At 47.7% G+C, this 22297-nt stretch overlaps 1 protein-coding gene across 1 annotated transcript in view; it reads left to right on the forward strand.

Moving 5' to 3' along the window:
• The window catches only part of LOC310753763 (inositol polyphosphate 5-phosphatase OCRL-like), a gene marked incomplete at both ends in the record, with an annotated part of 441592 nt that overhangs the window by 75710 nt on the left and 343585 nt on the right, over positions 1–22297 (forward strand).

Consider the following 22297-nt stretch of genomic DNA (forward strand, 5'->3'; position numbering starts at 1 on the left):
CTATATGGATTATAACCTAATTTTGATGGGAGACATGAATGGAGTAGAATCAACTAATATGGACAAAGCACAAAGACAGGTAGTTACTAAAGATGGAAGACTACCAAAAACTTTCTTTGAAATGACTGACAATATGGACTTGGTTGATATCTGGAGAACAAAAAACCCTCTTGAGAGAGAGGGAACCTTCTTTTCTGAAGCCAAAATGACATGGACTAGAATTGACCAAATATGGGTTACTAGAGGAATGGCTCCAAAGATTAAAAAAGTTGAAATCTGCCCAAAAACTTGCTCCGACCATAATGCCGTAAAGATGGAGATGAAGCAAATAACAGCTGGCTCCTTCAGATGGAGGATGAATGACACCTTATTTAGAGATGAAGAAGTATACAAAAAGGCCCAAAAAACTTTGAGAGACTATTTTGAAATAAATATGAAGACTAATGTTGAAAAAAGAGTAATCTGGGACGCAAGCAAAGCCGTTATGCGAGGATTCTTGATACAACAAAATGCAATAAAGAAGAGAAGCCAAAATGAGAAGAAAGATAAGATTCTGGAAAAGATAAAAGAAGGAGAAAGGAAATTAAGATCAAAACCAAAGTCTCATGAGATTTTGAGAGAAATCAAGTTATACCAAACACAATATATGGAATTGACGAACCAAGAAATAGAATGGAAAATCAAACAAATGAGACAAAAGACTTTTGAATCAGCAGATAAATGTGGTAAACTGTTGGCTTGGCAAATGAGGAAAAGACAAAAACTGAATACGGTGACAAATTTAGAAGTGGAAGGAAAGAACATCTACAATCCAATTGAGATTAGAAATTGCTTCCAGAGATATTTTAAACAACTATATTCACAAGGGCCGCAGAAAGAACTGGACATAGAACAATTTCTTGAGAAAAACGGATTAAAGAAAATCTCTTATGAAAGTAAAATAGTTTTGAACCAGAAAATAACTGAACAGAAAATAGAAGGTGCCATTCAAAATATGCAATTGGGAGGGAGCCATTCAAAATATGCAATTGGGAAAATCTCCAGGACCAGATGGATTGACCTCCAGATATTACAAAGCATTGAAAGAATGGCTTATACAACCGTTGAAGGAGGTCTGTAATGAAATTTTAGAGGGGAAGAAGGCACCCGAATCGTGGAAAGAAGCGTATATTACACTTATACCAAAATCAGAGACTGAGAAGAATCAGATTAAGAACTACCGCCCTATATCATTACTTAATGTGGATTACAAAATTTTTGCAGACATTTTGGCAAAAAGATTGAAAAGGGTTTTGGTGGGAGAGATTCATAAAGACCAGGCGGGCTTTCTTCCAGGAAGACATTTATCTGACAATGTGAGAAACATAATAGATATTATGGAATTATTAGAAGTCAATATTAATACTAAGGCAGTATTAATATTTGTGGATGCGGAGAAAGCCTTTAACAATATCTCTTGGAGCTTTATGAAAAAGAATCTTGAAGGGATGGGGGTAGGCCAAGGTTTTGAGAATGGTATAGGTGCAATTTATTCTGAACAAAAAGCAAAATTGATTGTAAATAATGTGGTTACTGAAGAATTTGCTATTGAAAAAGGGACACGACAGGGGTGCCCAATATCCCCATTACTTTTTATATCTGTCTTGGAGGTTTCATGATCAGAGGGGACCAGCTGGTTAAAGGGATTCAGGTCGGAGCTAAACAATACAAATTGAGAGCGTTCGCAGATGATATAGTATTAACTTTACAAGAGCCAGACACTAGTACGAAAAGAGTTTTAGAGCTAATACAAATATTTGGTCAAGTAGCAGGTTTTAAGTTGAATAAACAGAAAACGAAAGTACTGGACAAAAATCTAACAGTTGCTGAAAGAGAGAAGTTTCATAGTGAAACTGGTTTAATGGTAGCAAATAAAGTGAAATACCTGGGGATTAATTTGACATCTAAGAATGTGAACTTATTTAAAGACAATTATGAGAAATGTTGGACAGAAGTTAAGAAAGATTTAGAAATATGGTGAAATTTGAGACTTTCCTTGTTAGGCCGAATTGCTGTTATTAAGATGAATGTTTTGCCGAGAATATTGTTTTTGTTTCAAACATTGCAGATTGTGGATAAAATGGATTGTTTCAAGAGGTGGCAGAAAGATATATCTAGATTTGTCTGGCAGGGCAAAAAGCCCAGAATAAAATTTAAGATACTAACTGATGCAAAAGAAAGAGGGGGGTTTGCCCTGCCGGACTTAAAATTGTATTATGAATCAGCGGCTTTTTGCTGGCTGAAAAACTGGCTGCTTCTTGAAAACACAGACATTTTGGATCTGGAAGGGTTCAATAACAGGTTTGGCTGGCATGCATATATATGGTATGACAAGGTTAAAATTCACCAAGGTTTCAAAAACCATATTGTCAGGAAAGCACTATATAATGTTTGGATTCGGTATAAAGATTTGTTGGAAAACAAAACCCCTAGGTGGTTGTCACCAATGGAAGCTAAGGAAGTGAAAAAACTTAATATGGAATCTAAATGGCCAAAATATTGGGAAATTATAGAACATGAGGAGGGAAAAGTGAAATTGCAGCGCTATGAGAAACTGAAGTCAAAAGTAAGAGACTGGCTTCATTACTACCAGATAAATGAAGTTTTTAAACAGGACAGGAAAATTGGTTTCCAGGTGGAGAGATCAAAACTAGAAACAGAACTGTTGGAACCCAATACTAAGAACTTGTCAAGAATGTATAACTTCCTGTTGAAATGGAACACCCAGGATGAAACGGTGAAATCTGCTATGATTAAATGGGCACAAGATGTTGGACACAACATTATGATGGCTGACTGGGAACAGTTATGGACCACAGGTATGAAGTTTACGCCATGTAATGCCTTAAGAGAGAATCTAATGAAAATGATCTACAGGTGGTACATGACACCAGTCAAGCTTGCAAAAATTTACCATGTGCCCGAAAATAAATGCTGGAAATGTAATGAGACGGAAGGTACATTCTTTCACCTTTGGTGGACATGCCCAAGGATTAAGACTTTCTGGGAGATGATTTATAAAAGGTATTTAAATATACCTTCCTGAAGAAACCAGAGGCCTTTCTCCTGGGCATGGTCGGCCAATTGGTGCCAAAGAAGGATAGAACTTTCTTTATGTATGCCACAACAGCAGCAAGAATACTTATTGCAAAGTACTGGAAGACACATGATCTACCCACCCGGGAAGAATGGCAGATGAAGGTGATGGACTACATGGAATTGTCGGAAATGACCGGCAGAATCCGAGACCAGGGAGAAGAGTTGGTGGAAGAAGACTGGAAGAAATTTAAAGTTTATTTACAGAAACATTGTAAAATTAAGGAATGTTAGGAAGATGTTGGAATGAAGTTATGTGGTTTTAGCAGAAATGTTATAAAGGATTAAGAAAAAAACAGACTGTTAATTGGTGAAAAGAGGGAAAGTAAAGTTACATTATAGTAAGATAAGGACAAAAATTGGAAAAGATGGAAAGGATTTGCTGAAATAGCTAACCGAACTAGAATACAAAAAAGGGAGGTGTGAGGAGGACAAGGAAACAAGTGAATGAAAGATAAGTTATGGGAAGGTTTGTTGTGTTTTTTTTTTTAATTGTGTTTATTTTTCTGTTTTTTTATTGTTTTTTGTTTTTTTCTCATTATTGTGATGTGATGTTTTGTTTTTGTTTAATATGGTGTTCTTTATTTTTTTCTTTTTGTAGCCTTTAAAACTTTAACAAATATATATATATATATATATATATTAAAAAAAGAGAAGGCTCAGCCAGGTGGGAGCCGGAGGTCTCTGTGGTCGCACCCAGGGATTCATTGGACGAACTTTTCTTCTCCATTCTGTGGACATGAAGGCAAGTCTTCTGACCACTGTACCAGCTGGTTTCAAAGGCTATTTTTTATGAAAGCTTGAAAAACAAAGAAAACACAATATACAGAAATCAGTGTCAGATATCAAGCATTTTGAAAACATAAAAATGAAAAGAAACAGAAGACGAAAAGACTTCTGATTCCTTGTCTATCAGCTTAAAAAACTTATGCAAAACTCTTACTTCCCACCTGGGATGAGCCGCTTGGCACACTAAACTGAGCCGCCGGAGAAAGACTGGGGTGGGCGGCAAGTGGGAGGGGGAAGTCGTGCGCTTCTGTCCCTTGAAAAAAAAATGCCGATCCTCCCAGGAGGCAGCCTGCTTGCAGACAAGGGGGCTGGGCTGCCTCAAAGCCCATCAAGGCCACAGGCTGCTAGCATGACTCATCCCGGCTTTCTCATCTGAGGGGAAAGGATGTGCGGTCTTAAATGCTTAAATGCCTTGGCAACCTGGCTGAGCTACCTTGGGCCAGTCCTTGGGCCAGTCCTTGGGCCAGCTTAGCCTCCCTCACAGAGGGTTGTTCTGAAGATACACTCAGGCGGAGGAGGACGTCGGGTTGGGTGGGGGTTGCCAGGAGCAGCACGATGTCCCTCCAACCCCCGGCTTCCACTCTCTAGGCAGGCGCCCAACGTGGCCAGCTGGCAAGGGCTCTTTCTTACTCCAGCCTTGGCGTGCAGATCCCGGGTTCAGCCCCAGATCTCTGGAGCGGAAAGGCTCTTGGGCGTGAATATGAAAGGCAGCATCTGTCAGAATAGGTCATACTGAGCCAGTACAGATGAACGTGACTATTGGTTTGCTTTCTCTGCCTCAGAGGTGGCAGAGAGAGGCAGGGGAGAGACTCCGGCCTCTACAGAAGGCTGCACCCCTTTCCTCCATGTCCCCACCCCAACTCTTAGGACCAGAAGCAAGAGACAGCTTTGCTGAGCACGTGCCCCTTCCCAGGGAGATGCAACTCTGCACTACTGTTCCCTGAATTGCTCGGGAAGCAGCCATACTCCAGGCTCTTATTGTCACAGCCCTGCAGGATCAGACCAAGGCCCATCTAGTCCAGCTCTCAGCAGCCCAGCAGATGTCCAAGGGAAGCCCCAAGCAGACTCCAAATGCAGCCCCACTCTCCCCACTGGGGACACCCGCAACGGGTACGCATAGGTAGACTGCCTCTGCGGCTGGAGGTGCAACATGGTCTAACCCTCCATGAATTTGACGAATCCTCTCTTAAAGCCATCCCCCTCAGTGCCTCTGGAAGGAGGAAATTTCAGTGTCACTAGGAACTCTGTGTCTGGCCTGAATCTGCCAACATTCCTCTTTCTTAAAGAGATTCAGGTTCTGATATTATGAGAGAGAAAACATCGCTCTGCACCTTTCCCACATCATGCATACTTCTATGATGTCCCCACTTTCCCCCCTCTCGCAAAGCCCCAAAGCCTCCTACATTGTAAGCCTTCCTTACAGGGGAATCATCAGAACCACCTGTGCTGCAGAGCTTCTGGCTGAAAGGCCACTCAGGAGATTTGCAATGACTGCTGCAATGCACCCCTAATGATTCAGATTGTATCATTATAGCCTTATTGTGTTTATTTGTTGTTGATATATTAAATTTGTATAATCTTAAAAGTGGTGTGGCTGTGAGTACCATGAAGGGAGCCTGCACTTTGTGATTTGCCAGGGCACTACTGCAGGTTAGGAAGGAGGAAGAGGCAAAGATCCTTTCCCCACTAAAACATGTTTGCACCCAGGGTGTTTCCAGACTGTCAGTATTTTGTGGAAGGGATTCAGGTCCAGCCGAGAACTTCAGCTTTTCCAATGAGAATGGATTAAAGCACTCTGACCATTTTCTTAGTAGAGTCTAACCACTGTTGTAAGTTTTGGGTAAGCAAGACATGAACGCAAAACAAACAAGTGGTCATCTCCTCCGGGTGAACCCCTGCACTGTAAATATATTGACAGCACACTTCCAGGTCTTTGGCATCAGCATCCCAGAACTGTGAAGGTTGCCTCAACTGCTGAGCAACACAGCTAAGGAAGAAGGAGTGGAGTGTCTCCGGGGGGAGCATAGCTCCCATTCCCTTCCAAACACACAGACAGGACAGTGTGGTGGCACCCAGGGAATAGTTGCAGCAGCCGGATGGCTGGCTGAAACACACACCATTGCAATCTTTTTGCCTGGGATTCACTCTGAATCAGCCAGTTAGTGAACTTGGTGCTCCTGTGCAACAAAGCCACTACAAAATTGCTCTTCCGCGCACACTTCCAGGTCCCTCCAGCTGGGCTTTTTGAGTGTGATGGGTTTTTCTCACTCCAGAGCAGTTTGTGTTTAAGCTGAAGGTCACCAGGAAAGCAAGGGAGACTAAAAAAATTGCATTTGTTAATATAGTAAGGTTTTAATAACTCTAATAATGACTAACTGTGTGGAAATGACTGGAAAAAGAAAAAAAGGGAAATCAAGGCTTTCGACTCTTGGTTTCCTGGAAGAAGATCAAAAGACTCCCCTGGACTAGAAGAGACATCTCATTAACAACTGGAGAAATGCCAAAGAACTTTGGATATCTGCTTGGGGGGTTTCTGATGCAGTATTAATTTAACAAGGAGCCAGGAGTGAAACCGAAAGTAGACTGAGCAGCTAGCTGAATCAAATTATATTGCTATGGGTTGGGGGAAACCTCTAACATTTTACTTTTTGATACTTGTACTGCCAGGGTGAATTGAATGTGGGGGGGGGGTGGAGGAGAGGCAGAAAGAAGAGCTAACTTATCTGTGGCTGGGGGCGCAATCTGGACGGTTCTGCCTGGGCACAAGATCACCTAACTACTGCTCTGCGCCTCTGGACCAGGGGTGGATGGTGCTCATTGGGACTGCGAGGGTGGAAGGCAAGGAGGCCAACAGTAGGTGGCGCCAGAGCCAAGGAGTGGCAGAGCAAATGTGTTCTGTATCTGAGATGGAGTGGGAAGGGGCTGGCGGCCACAGCAGCCATCCCGTCTGCCCTCATGGACCGGCCAGAATCCACTGGGCAAATGCTCATCTTGCCAGAGACTGGGTCTTCTGCTGTTGCTCTCTCAGAAACCGTGCCCAGGTGGGATGTTTCGTTTTTCGTAGCTGCTTCGTCCCCGAGGAAGTTGGAGGTGACGCAACTCCTGCATCTCTGACGTGGGAAGGTTTGGAGGTATTTCAAATTCCCCCCCTTCTCCCTTGGCTCCCTGGAAAGAAGGCATCTTTACATTTTGAGCGCATTTCACAGGCCAGGAGCCAAGCACCCCTTCCTGAGGGGGAGAAGAGGCCCAGAAAAGATGAGCCCTTCCCAGCCCAAAGGCGTTCCCCTGAGATTCAGCTTCCGGGCTATGGCTAACCAGGCTAGGAGCAGGAATATTGGGAGCGGGAAGGAACTGATGTCATCTGCCAGAGCAGCTGGCTAATTGAAGGGAATGAGGTGATAACAAGGCTTTCAAATCTGAACTCTTGTTTGCGGCTGATTAGCATAGAGGGAGGTGGAGAACAAGGGCAATCGGAATCATACTCTGGGTAGTTGGTTCCTTTTCTTTGTTCGGGTTCCTACGTCACACCAGCAGTTTAAATGGCAACACTCCTTTGCAAGATTGTCCGCCTTTTTAATTGTTTGTTATGGAAAATCAATAAAATGATAAGTTGCCCCTGCCAAAGGGTTGCATGACATCTGGCTGAAGACTTTTTGTGCTAAACGTTGAAGCTATGCTGGTGTGTGTGTGTGTGTGTGTGTGTGTGTGTGTGTGTGTGTGTGTTTGTTGCAGAATGGTTTAATTAGCTCATTCTCCTCCTAGCACATCGTCTTCATTCAACTCTGGCTGTTGAATGAATGCTTTCTTATAATCATTCTTATGTTTAAGTGGGCTTTGGCCTCCTTCCAGACAGCAGCTTGAAAGGGAAGCAGAGGAAAACTCAAATGATGACAGAAGGCAGGGGCATCCAACAACCCAGAGTTTTGGTTTGGATGTGACACTTTGAGAATTCCCCAAGCCATCCCGAAGCCCCCATTTCACTCTGGTCCATCTGAGTATCTCCTTTCCACCCATGCCTCCCCTCCCCCCAAATATTCACAATTAAGAAATCAGAAAACAACCCCCACCTCTCTTTCGACAGAACTAGATGGAATGATCAGGCATAGCAACTCCTGCAGAGAGGATAAAACCAAAATGTTTCCAAGGGACACATTTATCAAACAAGATATCTGTCCATAGCTCAGTCAGTAGAGTGTGAGACTCTGCATCTCAGGGTCGTGGGTTGGAGCCCCACGTTGGGCAAAATATTCCTGCATTGCAGGGGGTGGACTAGATGACTCTTGTGGTCCCTTCCAACTCTACAATTCCATGATATCCTGTGAGGAGGAGTCAACTGAGTTTTACTCAGAAGAGATGCGTCAAAATCAACACGTGCCCATCAATTTAAATAGGTCTGCTATGGAAAGGACTGATGTTGACTACAACCCTGATGTTTTCTGATTATTTTATAGAGCGTTTCCCTCATTACCAAAAAATGGAGGCAGAGACAATTTACTGAATTTCAAAACCACCAAAGCTTTATTGAATGAACGAATCAATTTATTACACTTACAAACCAGAATATGGACTTCTACAGAGATAGACTAGTGGAATGAAATTCACGGCAAGTGTCACACTCAGGGAAAATTTGGAAAAGATGGAAAAGATGATGTATAGGGAAAATGTATAAAACAGGAAATAAGGCTTGCTGGAAGTGTAAAATCAAAGAAGGCAATTTCTACCATATGTGGTGGACATGCAAAGAAATGAAGAAATATTGGGAACTTATTTATAATGAGTTAAAAAAAATATTTAAATAAACTTTTCCCAAAAGGCCAGAGGCCTTCCTATTAGGAATAATTGGGGATGAAATCAAAAAAGAAGATAAGACATTATTCCAGTATGCTACAGTTGCCGCTAGAATATTAATTGCTCAAAATTGGAAAAGCCCAAACACCCCAGCGATTAGAGATTGGCAAATAAAATTATTTGAATTTGCTGAACTAGCAAAAAAATACAAAGTTTATTAGTGACTGGAATAAATTTATGATATACATTGAAGGGAATTATAGAAACTTAAAAACTATAGCAGGTTTGATATAGATCTTATGATGTGTTAACCGTTAACAATTATCAGCTGCAGGAAAAAGAAAGTATTTATATTAAGAAGCCTGAAATCGGGAGGGATGGAGGTCAATAGGTGTGTAGAGGAAAGATTTAAATATTTAAAGATATAAAGATTCAAGTGTGAAGACAAAGAACTGTAATGGAAACTGATGTTATTTTTATGTTATGTTTGGATATCCCTTTTGAAATTGTTGATTTGTTTTCTCTTTTGGTTATCTAAGTGAAATTCAATAAAAAGAAATGGGAAAAAAAAGAGATAGAGAACATGTAGAAGAAGAAGAAGAAGAAGAGTTGGGATTTGATATCCCGCTTCATCACTACCCTAAGGAGTCTCAAAGCGGCAGCTAGACTGGTGACTGGGGGCGGCCGCCGAGACCATATAATACCGGTCTTGAAAGACCTACATTGGCTCCCAGTACGTTTCCGAGCACAATTCATAGTGTTGGTGCTGACCTTTAAAGCCCTAAACGGCCTCGGTCCAGTATACCTGAAGGAGCGTCTCCACCCCCATCGTTCTGCCTGGACGCTGAGGTCCAGCGCCGAGGGCCTTCTGGCGGTTCCCTCATTGCGAGAAGCAAAGCTACAGGGAACCAGGCAGAGGGCCTTCTCGGTAGTGGCGCCCGCCCTGTGGAACACCCTTCCAGCAGATGTCAAAGCGATAAACAACTACCTGACATTCAGAAGACATCTTAAGGCAGCCCTGTTCAGGGAAGTTTTTAACGTGTGATATTTTAGTGTATTTTTGGTTTCTATGGAAGCCGCCCAGAGTGGCTGGGGAGGCCCAGCCAGATGGGCGGGGTATAAATAATAAATTACAAGATGTACAAGAAAATGGTACATCTATTTTACAAGGGTATTCACCAACCTGACCCGCACACCGCTATGCACCAGGATAGGTGCTGTTTGTGCTGATGCTGGGCCTGTGTACCATAAAGAACAAATAGTCGGGGGAATGGAGCCGGGACACATTACCCCTCAGGGAGTGGCAAGCCTGCCCGCAAATGACCTAATTGATTTTCTACACCCCCCGCTTGGTACCCTGGTCTCTACGTGCAACGAGCCTGGTATTGGACTACCCAAGCCAGACCAGTTTGAAATGCTCTCGTCCTCATATGCCTCGATGCCGGAATTGGAGGCTTCCATTATTTTAAGTCCGATACGTAATCAAGATCCACAGCATTTGTCAAATTTTGACCCGCTAGCAGTACCGACACAAGACTCAGCTGTTGACCTGCTACCTGTACAGCCTATATGGGTCGGCAAAGCCCTTGCTCTGCATAAACCAGCTGAACATCATGATACATCAGCTGATCATCATGATATTTGCAATGGTGTCATCAAAGACCCTCTGGGCCAAATCAACCAATTGGCCCCTCAGTTAAAGCCATCACATCTACCTTGGGACCAGAGACCTCAAACCTGGAACCACCAAGCAGGGCAGAAGGAGGAGGAGCCTAACTCAGGAGCTTCAAACCACCGGAAAAGAGATTGACTGCCACTATTTCCACCACCGCCCTATTTCAACATCCTATCTTGGAATGTGGCAGGATGGCTATCTAAGCAGGGTGACGTCGACCTTCTGGATTTCCTCACAAAATTTCAGATTATATGCCTGCAGGAGACATGGTGTCTAGATCTCCATGTCCCTTCTCTACAGGGATACGAAGCTTTTGCTACCCCTGCGATAAAACTAAATTCTCGAGGCCGACCTAGTGGTGGCTTAGTCACTTTTGTTTCCACCAAGCTAAAGTGCAAGGTCCGGCAACAGCAGTGGGCGAAGAGTAACAATCTACAAATCCTACTTATTTCTAGCAGTGAAGGAGGAGATTTCCTTTGCTTTAATATATATATCCCTCCTATAGGCACCCCTTCCCAGTCGCTACAAACCTGGGAAGATTTAGAGCTATGTTTGGAAAAGGCTGAACTAGAATTCCCTGGCATGGATATCCTGCTGGCAGGTGATTTCAACGCCAGGATAGGAAACGACATTAATACGTACTGCTCTAAATCTCAGTTGCTGCCAGAGGCAGATTGGTTTATTCCCTGGTCCTCTGATGATAAGGTCTTGAATAAGGCAGGCATTACATTAATGGAGACTGCCTTTAAACATAATCTGTATAATTTGCATGGTACCCATATGGACAGGTCAGGGGGTTTCTTTTCTTTCCTTGGGCCTAGAGGTGTGAGCGTTATTGATTATATCCTGGTCTCCCCAAAACTCTTGGAGAGGTCACAGGGCTTTAGGACTTTCAACAGAACTGAGAGTGATCACCTCCCTATATCAATTTCACTAATTCCCCGTGGTTTGGAGGATCCGCAATACCGCAATCACTGTGCAGACCCACCTCCAACTCTGGCCCTTCGCAGGCGTAAATGGAACAGCGGCCTGGAACTCAAAATCAAACTACACCTGCATTCATCAGAACTACTGGCCTTGAGAGACCAGTGTATTTTATCTAATTCTGACCCCTTTCTAACATTTCAGCAGGTCTCAGAGTCGCTCTTCCCACTACTCACGAACCCCAACCCTCCCAAACAACAAAATAATTCGAGGACCTGGTTCGATAAAGACTGTAGGAATCTAAGATCTTTGCTCAGGAAATTACAAAATAAGGTAAAACAGGAAGGGACCCTGTCCTCAGTGGAAAACCTGCACAGGTGGCGCTCTCATTATAAAAATACTCTAAAACTTAAGAAATCCCTCTATAGAAAGGAACAGTGGGAGGCACTCGACAAGGCGATCAAATTGCGGGACGACAAAAAGTTCTGGGAAATAATTGCTCAGGGAATTTCACCCAAAGGGATTATTGGGAGATTGATTAGCAGCTTTGCTTGCCCCCGGAGTCCACACGCTTCCCTGCGTTGCTCAGCTCCCTCTGGGCAGTTTCCAGCTGCAGCTTAGCAGAGCGATGCACAGCGTTAGAAGCAGAAGCGGTGTTGCCGTGTGTGCGTAATAAATCAGGCTGACGCACGCTTTCTTCCTTATCTTACAAAGAGCTTTATTCTCGTACAGTTCAACAGGTTACAGCTCCCGGTGACACAGAACTCATTTTCTTTGCTCCTCTCCGTACCGGAGCGAAACACACTCTGTGAGACAGAGTAGAAGAACACTCCCTCTCAGTGTTCTACGCCACGCCTCAAAGAATGTGAGACGTCACTCAGAACTTCTTAACCCTGTGAGTTCTGGCTCTCTCCATACCCCCTCTCGTATCACATTCTGAGAGGACTTGTGAACACACATTTACAGACCTCTGAGTGTTCAACACCTTCCCACCTGCCTGCTGAGTCTCCTCACAAATCTCAGGTTCGCACTGTGCGAGACCAACCCACGCATTTGTGACTCGAAACCTCTCAGGTGGAATTCCCTTTGTTGCCCGAGATGACCGCCTGGGCACAAACTGGGGTGCTTCTTCTGACCCACTGGGGCCAGCAAGTGCGTCTTCTTCATCAGACGACTCCCCCTCTGACTTGACCTGTCTGTGAGCTTTCTCCTTTACTCTAACAGGAGATGAGGGCTCACTCTTGGACACTCCTTTAACAACCTGTGGAGACGCCTTCTCCTGGTGCTGACCCTGATCAGTGACCTGGTCACCATCACCTGGCTCTCCCTCCTCCTCAGATTCAGACAGACAATCTGAGTGAACGTCAGGGCTCGCTTTGCGCCTTGCCCTACCATCCTGTTCAAAGAATTCAGCATGTTTACTGATCAGAAGCTTGGTCTGATCACCTTCTGGCCATGCAAATCTCCACCCCTTTGTCGCAGGTTCATACCCACAGAAGATCATTTCCTGGTACCTTGGACCACCCTCTTGCTGCTGACACTTTGGTACAGGCACCAAGGCTCTGCAACCAAACGAACGGAAGAAATGCACCTGCGGCCTCTGTCCGTTGAGCAAGAAATACGGGGTGTCACCTACCACTGAATTGTAGCACCTGTTCATCGTGAAATTGGCCGTCTTTACTGCTGTCAGAGCTGCCCAAGGTCCCAGCTCACAAAGGACCAACGCTGCTTTGTTGTTAAATACAAAAGTCTTTATTGAAGTTCAGTTTCACTTCCAGAGCCGCAGCGCGCAGCTCCACGTCTCAAGCTTTAGACCGCTGATGACCCTTCTGAATCTCCTCCCCCTGTACACCAATTTAAGACCCTCGCCTTGCTCCACCTTTTCCGCTGCTCCTTCCTCCTCTGGGTCCGCCTGCCCGCCGGGGTTCCGCCCTTTCTAGCCTCTTCTCCCGCTGATTCCCCTGAGCCTTCTCCCTCCCTCTGGCGGGCTTTAGGAGCTGGTTCCCCATCCGGGTCTCCTGCTGTCCCCCGCGCCTGCACATTTGAACTTGGCGCGCGCGCCCAGCCAGCAGCTTTCCTCCTGACCGTTTCACTGCTGCTGTCACTGCTTCCCCCTTCATGGGGGGCTAGCTGCAACTGACCTCCCCTCCGTTGGAGGCGTGGTCAGCCCTGACTCCCTCTCTGGAGGAGACACTGCCCCTGACACATGTGACTCTTCCCCCCCACTACGCTCTGGTGGGGAAACTGGTCCCGATCCTCCACTGCTGCTTTGGGGTTCCCCTCTGGCTCCTTGTTTCTGGTGCGTCCCCCCTGGGACCCCCCTTGACCTGACCATCGGCGCCCCCTTCTGGGAATCTTCTGATTCGCTGGAGAAGCTCATGGAATCTCTCGGGCCACTGTCATACTCCCCTACGCTGCCCTCGGATTCTTCCCCTTCGCTCTCCAATTCCTCTCTCCCCAGTGCTCCTGCTCCTGATTCCCTGACATCCATCCCCCCCTCGAAGCCCCTCCTTCCCCCCTCCCCCTCCCCCTCTTCGGGTGTGGGTTCCGGGTGCTCCAGTGCTGTGGGTGTGAGTGCGGGATACCATTCTTCCCCCCCTGGTGTGCAGCCGGTCCGCTGGATCCGGCCAAACCGCAATGGGCTCGTCGACGTCGATTTCCTCTGCTTCCATCTCTCTGCTGTTGTGCTCGAATCCAGGATCCTCCCCCAACACGTCCATGTCCTCCCCTCCCCCGGGTACCTCTGGTGAGATTGCGTGTAAAGGTCCCCGCAGCAGCTCCCTGCGCCACCCCACCTCCAGTTGAGTGTCCCACCAATAGGAGCGGTCTGTGGCAAACCCCGAGAGTGACCCCTCCGAGGAACTTGTTTCCGGCGTCGTCTGCTCAGCTGATGAAAAACCCTGGAACGTGCTGGCTGAAAGTGTGGGTGTGGAAAGCCAGTCGTCGAAATACTCTGCCGGCATAGGTCTGTGTGGGAAGAGTGCATGGAACTCGTCTTTGAGGTAGTGCTCCTCCACGGCATAGCACGGTACCCACCTGTTGGCGCTGGCTGGGGTACCTTCCCTGGCGAGGAAATATTCCACTCCCTCTTCTCCCCACCTCGAGTCTAAAATCTCTGTGACCTCGTTGAGTGGCGTCGCCCTCTGTGACCCCTCCCTCTTTGGAGATTCGTTAAGTGGGTCTGGCGCGTTCCCTGGCGCCTGAAACCTGTGGGGTGCCCTGTAGGGTGTGAGCACTGACCTATGAAAGACTGGGTGCATTCTGGAGCCCTCCGGGAGTGTCAACCGGAAGGCCACTGGATTGATTTGCGCCGCGACCTGGTAAGGCCCCAGCTGCTTGTGTTTGAGCTTCCTCTTAGCTAGCGTCCTGGCCGGCACTGCCTGGGCTGCTAACCAGACCCAGTCCCCCACCTGGATGTCCTCCCCGACTCTCCTGTGCTTTTCTGCCTGCATTTTGTAGGCGTGTTTCGCCAGCTCCAATTGCCTTCGGAGTTGCTCGTGGACCTCCTGTAACTCTGCTGCTAAGTGCTCTGCTCCCCTTGGCTCCCCCTCCCCCCTTGTCTCCAACCCCGGGAAGGTTCTGGGATGCCGCCCATTATTGGCGAAGAACGGTGTCACTCCTGTAGACCCGTGCTTCGTGTTGTTGTAGGCAAACTCGGCCAGCGGTAGGTAGTCCACCCAGGTCGAGGGTTGTTGATTGGCGTAGCATCGCAGGTACTGCTGCATGATGGCGTTGACCCTCTCCGCTTGTCCGTTGGTCTGCGGGTGTCGTGCCGACGCTAAGTTGATCTTGACGTTCAGGATGCCCAGCAGCTTCTGCCAGAAGCTCGAGACGAATTGGCGACCCCGGTCGGACAGGATGGACCGCGGCAAGCCATGAGCTTTGAACACGTGGTCTATGAACAGCTTGGCGGTCTGTTCCGCTGTGGCCACCTTCGCACAAGGAATAAAGTGCGCCATCTTGGTGAACATGTCTACGACCACGAGTACCGCTGTTTTGCCTCGCGAACTGGGCAAATCCGTGACGAAGTCCAGGGCCACTCTCTCCCACGGTTCGAGCGGCGTCTGTAGGGGTTCTAGCAGACCCGCCGGCTTCCTGTGTACTGGCTTGGCCCTTTGGCAGGTGTCACACCTGGAGACGTAATCCGCGACTTCTCCCCTCACATTGGGCCACCAAAAGTCTCTGGTTACTAATTCCGCCGTTTTGCCCTTGCCGAAGTGCCCAGCGCTGGGCGCGTCGTGTAACTGCTGCAGGACTTTCGCGCAGAGGTCGTCTCCGGGTACGTAGAGAGCCCCTTTGCGGATGAGCAGTCCGTCTCGTATCTGGAACTCGTCGTCCTTCGCTGTGCCTCTTCGCACCACCTCCATCTTGGATTGTGCGAACGAATCCGTCTGCAGCGCTCGACACACCGCGTCCAGGTCCACAGCGGCTGAAGTGCACGCCCACTGTCAGGGAATCAGGAGCAGGAGCACTGGGGAGAGAGGATTGGGAGTCACGATAACTCCCGGGATGTATTCTATCCGGAAATCGAAATCCGCAAAAAACTCCGCCCAGCGGATGTGTCTCTGGTTCAGAAACCGCGCCGTGCGCCAGTACTCCAGGTTCTTATGGTCCGTGCGGACTTGCACTGTGTGTCTGGCTCCGACAAGGAAGTGCCACCACGCCTTGAAAGCTGCATGAATGGCCAGCAACTCCCTGTCCCAGATGGTGTAGTTCTGTTCCGCTTTGCTGAGTTTCCTGGAGTAGAATGCGCACGGCCTCCATTCCCCTTGCGGATCTTGCTGCAACAGGATGGCCCCCACCGCTCTGTCCGAGGCGTCCGTCTCAACCCTCATTGGTCTATTGGGGTTTACATGTAGCAGCTGTTCTTCGGACGCGAAGAGACGCTTGAGTCTCCGAAAGGACTGCTCCGCCTGGTCCGTCCAGATGAACTTCTTCTTCTTGGAGCTGAGGGTGTCCGTGATGGCCGCCGTCTCCTTCGCGAACCCTTTGATGAACTTGCGATAAAAGTTGGCGAAGCCGACGAACTTCTGGACCTCCTTCCGATTGCGCGGGCTCTTCCAGTCCAACACCATGCGGACCTTGGCGCTGTCCATGGCGAGTCCCTTGTCGGACAGCTTGTAGCCCAGGAAATCCACCTCTGTCATGTCGAACTGGCACTTCTCTAGTTTGGCGTAAAGTCTGTGCTCCCGTAGCCTCTGCAGGACCTCCTTGACGTCCCTCTCGTGAGCCTCCTGCGATTCCGAGAAGATCAGGATGTCGTCTAGGAAGCAGACGCACTTCTTGTAGAGGAGTCCCGCTAACACGTGATGCATGAAAGCTTGGAATGTATGGGAGCCATTTTGCAGACCAAAAGGCATTACGCGATATTCATAGGTGCCTAAAGGTGTAAACATGGCCGTCTTCCACTCATCGCCCTCCCGCATGCGTATAAGGTTGTACGACCCTCGCAGATTCAACTTGGTGAAGAGTCGTCCCTTCCTCACCGTCGCGAGCAGGTCGTCGATCTTGGGCATGGGGAATGCTGTGGGCTGTGTCCTGGAATTTATGAGCCTATAATCAACTATGAGTCTGCGTTGGGGCGTGTCCTTCTTCTTCACGAAAAACACGGGACTGCCCCCCACTGCTTTGGATTCTTGGATGAATCCCCGCTTCAAGTTGTGCTCTATGAACTCCCTGAGTTCTTGCAGTTCGTCCTCAGACATGGAATACAGTTTTCCAGTCGGCAGCGTCGCCCCCGGCAGGAGGTCAATCTTGCAGTCGTAAGGCCTGTGGGGAGGCAGCTTATCCGCTTCCCTCTCGCAGAAGACCTCCAAAAACTCCTTGTACTTGTTGGGTACCGCTTGCACCATGCCTAGGTGTAACTGCGGTTCATCCTCTTGCCCCTCCTCCTCCTGGCGGGTCTGGATGCAGTGTTCTGCGCAGTAGGAGGAGCAGAAGGTCAATTGCCGCTGGTACCATGCTAATGCCGGGCTGTGCCTATCCAGCCAACTCATACCCAACACTATGGGCGTGTCCGACAGGTGAGTGACGTTGAAGCTGATGACTTCGCGGTGGTTTCCAATTTGCATCACCATAGGCGGTGTTTGCTGTACCACCTCTCCTCCCAGTAGCTTCCTGCCATCGACCGTGACAACGTTTAGGGGCATCGTGGCTGGCAGGAGTGCTATGCGATGTTGCTTGATGAAGTCCACTCCTACAAAGTCTGCGTTGCTCCCAGAGTCAATGGTAATTGGTACTTCCAGGGTGAGCCCATTGGGCAGCTGGAGCGATGCAGTGAGTTGCACCACTGGTTTGGTTGGGAGGGGGTCTGTGGGCTGTAAAATCTCTGGGGACTGCTTCACTGACTTGCCTGGTTGGGCCCCAGTGGCTCTGTTTCCAACCAGGCGTCTTCTTCCCCCTGCGGCTGTTTCGGCTGCTGACCTGTTCCCTTTACTGTTGCTGAGGCTGCAGTGTGCTTCTGGAGCCTCTGGGGACACTCTTTGGCCATGTGCTGTGCACTGTCGCAGATGTAACACTTCCTGGTCCCTCTAGGAGCTTTCGCCTTGACTGCTCCCGGTGTTTGGGCTCTGCTGGCAGTCTGAGCCCTGGCACCACCTATCTCCATCAGCTCTTCCCCCCTCCCCAGTGGAGGCGTGGATAGCGCCCGCCCTGTCTCTCTGGGTAGGAAGGGGGTTGTCCTGGCTGGTGTGCTTGCCCTACATCCTTCCTCCCTGCTCCAAGGGCGTTCTTCCAGGCGCACTCCAATCGCCAGCGCTCTTTGGGCAACTTCTTGGGTGCTTTTGGGTCTTTCTCCTCTTGCCAACTCATCTTTAACGGCCCCATTTAACCCCTCCCAGAACAGGTCTCTGACGGCAATGGAGTCCTTTTCCCAACCCAGCACGTTCACCAAAGCAAAAAAGCGTGAGTGATATTGCCTCACCGTGGCTTTCCCTTGCTGCAGCCCATGCATTTCCCTCCGAGCCACATCCACATCTACCGTTGATTTAAAACAAGCGTCCATAGCTTTGATAAATGCATCGAAATCTTTGAGGTCGGGGTCTTCTTCGCGCCACAAATTCCGCAGCCACGCTTTTGCTTCCCCATGCAGATGAGTCATTATGAATCCCACTTTCTCTTCCTCATCTCTAAAGTCTTTCCGAAGCAAATTGAGCGCGTAAACTATGTCGGCTCTAAAGTTAGGGTATTGCTGCAGGTTCCCGTCGAAGTGGGCTACTTCCAGAGCCGCAGCGCGCAGCCCCACGTCTCAAGCTTTAGACCGCTGATGACTCTTCTGAATCTCCTCCCCCTGTACACCAATTTAAGACCCTTGCCTTGCTCCACCTTTTCCGCTGCTCCTTCCTCCTCTGGGTCCGCCTGCCCGCCGGGGTCTCGCCCTTCCTAGCCTCTTCTGACGCTGATTCCCCTGAGCCTTCTCCCTCCCTCCGGCGGGCTTTAGGAGCTGGTTCCCCATCCGGGTCTCCTGCTGTCCCGCGCGCCTGTACATTTGAACTTGGCGCGCGCGCCCAGCCAGCAGTTTTCCTCCTAACCGTTTCACTGCTGCTGTCACTGCTTCCCCCTTCGGGTGGGCTAGCTGCAACTGACCTCCCCTCCATTCCCCCACTCTCCGATTGAGGCGTGGTCAGCCCTGACTCACTCTCCCTCCCCTCCGGAGGAGACGCTGGCCCTGACACATGTGACTCTTCCCCCCCACTACGCTCTGGTGGGGAAACTGGTCCCGATCCTCCACTGCTGCTTTGGGGTTCCCCTCTGGCTCCTTGTTTCTGGTGCGTCCCCCCTGGGACCCCCCTTGCCCTGACCATTGGAGCCCCCTTCTGGGAATCTTCTGATTCGCTGGAGAAGCTCATAGAATCTCTCGGGCCACTGTCATACTCCCCTACGCTGCCCTCGGATTCTTCCCCTTCGCTCTCCAATTCCTCTCTCCCCAGTGCTCCTGCTCCTGATTCCCTGACAACTGCCTCCCCCCAAAAACTTTGAGGCAAACCAGAGTCACACAGTAGAACCTCTGATGCTTGAACCAGAGCTTTACTTCTCAGCTCTGCCACGCCACTCTCCTGAGGCGATGTCACCTTGTGACGTATCCCCCTCTGGCGAAAGAAACTCTTTAGAGCAGACCCAGTGACCTCTGAACCTCGGTCACACTTGAACCCCTTCACCTTGGTGGAGAACCTTAGTTCCACCTCTGCAACCCAATCCTTGATCAGTTGCGTTGCGTCCTCCCGCGTTCTCAGCGTGAACGCCCAAGAGTTCTGCGTGAAATCATCTGTCAGCGTCAGCAGAAACCTGGCTTTGCCCAGACTCGGCTGTGGCATAGGACCGAACAGGTCTGCGTGCACAAGCTCAAAAGGCTTTGTGGTTACTCTCTCCACCCTGGGATAACTGTATCCCTTATTCTTGGCTTTCTTGCAAGCCCTGCAATTTAGAGTTTCACCACATTCTCTTACCTTGCACCCTTTGGTGCACTCTGATAACATCTGCATGTCCTCACAAGACCCATGTGCCAATCTCTTGTGCCACACGCACGCACATGAAACATGAATGTGAATGGTGGCTTTCCCAGCATTCCCCACTCCCTCCAGAGGTGTTTCTAGAACAAAGAGGTTGTTCTGATTTTTCTCAACACGTATCAGCTGCTTACCCCCTCTGGAAATTGTACAGACATTCTTCTCAAAACAAACCATATACCCCTCCTGTAAGGAAGAACTGTAACCAACAGTATTTCATCTAACTTATGGTACCAACATTTTTCCCGGCTATATAACCCTAACCCTAACCTTAACCCTAAACTGAGCCAGTTTCCTCCTCTTAAAAACGATCTATTAATGGGCTGGGATCCTGTTACCGAATTAGAATGTTTACAGCTAATTAAAACACTCAAGAATGGCAAAGCTCCCGGTGAAGATATGATTCCTCCTGAGGTGCTTAAACTAAATGCCCAGTGGTGGGCTGCTTTTTTGGCCCAACTTTTTACGGTAATAAATGATACATGCAAAATCCCAGAAAATTGGAAACTGAGCCTGGTAGCCCCCATCTATAAGAAGGGCGACCCCCAAGACCCCTCAAACTATCGCCCCATAAGTCCCCTGGACATTGTGTATAAACTTTATACTCGCCACCTGTTAAATAAATTGGTTGACTGGGCTGACCACTCTAACTTGCTTAATCCAGAACAGGCAGGTTTTAGAAAGGGCCATAGTACAATAGGCCATTGTTTGGTATTACAGACAATGATAGATAAGTATACAAAGACACATAAGAGCAAACTTTTTGTGGCTTTTGTAGATCTTACACCCGCTTTTGACTCAATCTGTAGGGACAAATTATGGCAAAAACTATATGACACAGATATAGATAGACGACTTTTCAAAATACTTAGAGAGTTACATACAGACATCACAGTTAAAATTAGAACTGGGACGTCAGGCAACTATACTGACCCACTGCCACTGGGGAAAGGGGTTAAACAGGGCTGTTTGTTAGTGCCGTTCCTCTTTAATTTCTATATAAACGACATTGTTCAACATATGGCAAAGTATAAGCCATCAGCTCCTGCCCTGGAAGGCAAACACCTGAATATACTGCTATATGCTGATGACATGGCGGTCATGGCACTCACTCGAAGGGGCCTACATAGCATGCTGGAGGGGCTCGTAGCTTATTGTTCCCAAAACTCTCTAAAGATAAATTATGATAAAACAAAAATTGTGGTATTTACTAGAGCTCGCCACACATTCAGATGGTCTTTAGATGAACACAAAATTGAACAATGTCTTCTCTTTAAATATCTTGGTATCACTTTCCAAGCTACATCTAGCTGGCTTGCCCACTTCAAGACTGTAGCCCTTCTAGCACGTAGGACAATTGGTGCTCTGCTCAGCTTTTTTTATTCGAGGGGAGGGCAACTGGTGACCCCGGCACTAAAAACTTTTGTTGGAAAAGTGATTCCCCAGATGTTATACGGAGTAGAACTCTGGGGATGGAATCAGAAGCTGTTAGAACGGCTTGAAATCTTCCAAAATTTTTATCTCAGAAGAATTCTAGGCCTCCCTCAGAGCACTCCGGCAGCTTTCCTAAGAGTGGAAGTAGGATTACCCTCTGTGTCTGCCAGGGCCCACTTAAGATTCCTGCGTTTTTTCACCAACCTCATAGATGCCCCGAACACCTTACTGGCTAAACAAGCCTTTGTATCATTACAAAATAATAGCACTTGGCATAAAAATCTACTAGATATTTTATCTAGATACAACCTACCTGAGTTTAACACTCTCAAATTGTGGAGCCCTGATAAAGTTCGGGAATGGATCTTTGAAAAAGACGCCTTTTTGGACTCCACTAAGATAAAAAACTCTGGGTTCTCCTACTGGTTCCCTCGAGTAAAAGCAGTCAAAATCTGTGCCAACTACTTGGTGGAGATCACTGATCCCACCCTTCGGAGAGCTTTTACTATGGCACGGTTCCAAACATTGCCAACTGCTTATTTGACCGGTAGATACACAAAAACCCCAGTAGAACACCGTTTATGTCCTTGCCTTATGAAAATTAAAGAGGATCTTACACATTACCTCCTCTATTGCCCCATTTACTCGGGCTTTAGAGACGCATTGCTGCAAATTATACCCAATTCTATAACCAGTCCTGAAGACAGAGTAAAATTTTTGTTAGTTGATGCAAATCCACGCATTACCCATGTGGTAGCGGTTTTTGTGATGAAGGCCATGAAAGCCAGGGAAAGATTTATGGACGACAATGCAAAGACCCCTTCATCGTCTGTTTAACTCGTTGCACGTTTTCCCTCCTTTTCTATTCTGTGGGAAGAAGGTTTTGTTGGCATAGTATGTAATGAATTTTAATATTTTTAACTATTGTAGTGTTGATGTTTGTGCACAGGCATGGTCCTCACAATAAACGGATTTGATTGATTTATTATTATTATTATTATTATTATTATTATTATTATTATTATAACATTCTCCTTTCCCTCCCCCG

This window comes from Podarcis filfolensis, assembly GCF_964270895.1.
Source record: "Podarcis filfolensis genome assembly, chromosome: W".
Classification (NCBI taxonomy): Eukaryota; Metazoa; Chordata; class Lepidosauria; order Squamata; family Lacertidae; genus Podarcis; species Podarcis filfolensis.